This window comes from Phaethon lepturus, unplaced genomic scaffold (genome assembly GCF_000687285.1).
Source record: "Phaethon lepturus isolate BGI_N335 unplaced genomic scaffold, ASM68728v1 scaffold38567, whole genome shotgun sequence".
Taxonomy (NCBI): domain Eukaryota; kingdom Metazoa; phylum Chordata; class Aves; order Phaethontiformes; family Phaethontidae; genus Phaethon; species Phaethon lepturus.
The window spans coordinates 8,389-9,397 of NW_010554736.1; positions in this window are offsets into that span (position 1 = coordinate 8,389).

Sequence of the window (1,009 nt, forward strand, 5' to 3'; positions counted from 1 at the left end):
TGTGTGATGAAGTGTCCACCATGGTCTGAGCTCTGACCTGTGACACATCCCAGTGGCAATAACGAAGTAGCATTCGTTAGCTGCCCAAGAGGCTGCTCAGCTGCAGAACAGCGATTCATTTCCTTTGCCAACTGCTATAAAACAGGAGTTTTGTATCATCTGACAGGTGCCCAATTCAGTTAGACTGTAAGAGGCTGAACCTCAGCCAAATCCTCTCTTCAAAACATGTTCACTCTAAAAAGTATTCTTTAGAGCTAAAAGGCAATAAGAAAAAAAAAAAAATCAAAGAGCGTTGCAACACTTAAGTATCTAAGGCCCAAAAGTGCAAAAGTCATTGAACTTTGCAAACAGATTGGTTCTGCAAGGATTTTTTTCACTTGTGAAATACCAGAAAGAAGACCCTTCAAGGCTCATCATCAGATCTTTTAGGAAAAAGTATAGAATTTCTTCCTGGCTCCACAGAGCAGTAGATTTTTAATGCAAATGACTGGTCACCAAAGATAAAACAACCTGAGTGCTTGCTTGCCTAAATTCGTGCTGAGAAACAAAAGTACACGACCTCAGTCATGTTGTTATCTTTTTAAAAAGATACCTAGTTCCAACAACTGAGAGAGTGATTGTTAATGAATGTTAATGTGGTATAATGGAGGAAAAAACCAAACCAATCATCCTGCTATTGACACACAAAACCTATTATAAATCAGACTAAATCTTCTTTAAAAATTAATGTGACTGCAAATGTTAAAATTAATGACAAATGCAATCGACATTTATTAGAAAGGACATCACTGGGATCTCCAACAAGTCAGGCAAAAAATTTAATCAGGTTCTTATCAGAGGGTTACAAATACATGTGTCATTTTAATAAATTTGACAATTAACCGTAGATCCTTGATCTGGATTCACTGCTCTGGAAATTCTTTGCAAGGCCCTTTCCCAAATTATTAGTGTTACCCTGTCATATGTGAAGGTACAGAATTGTGCTCTTCATGAGTGGCCCCAATTCTCA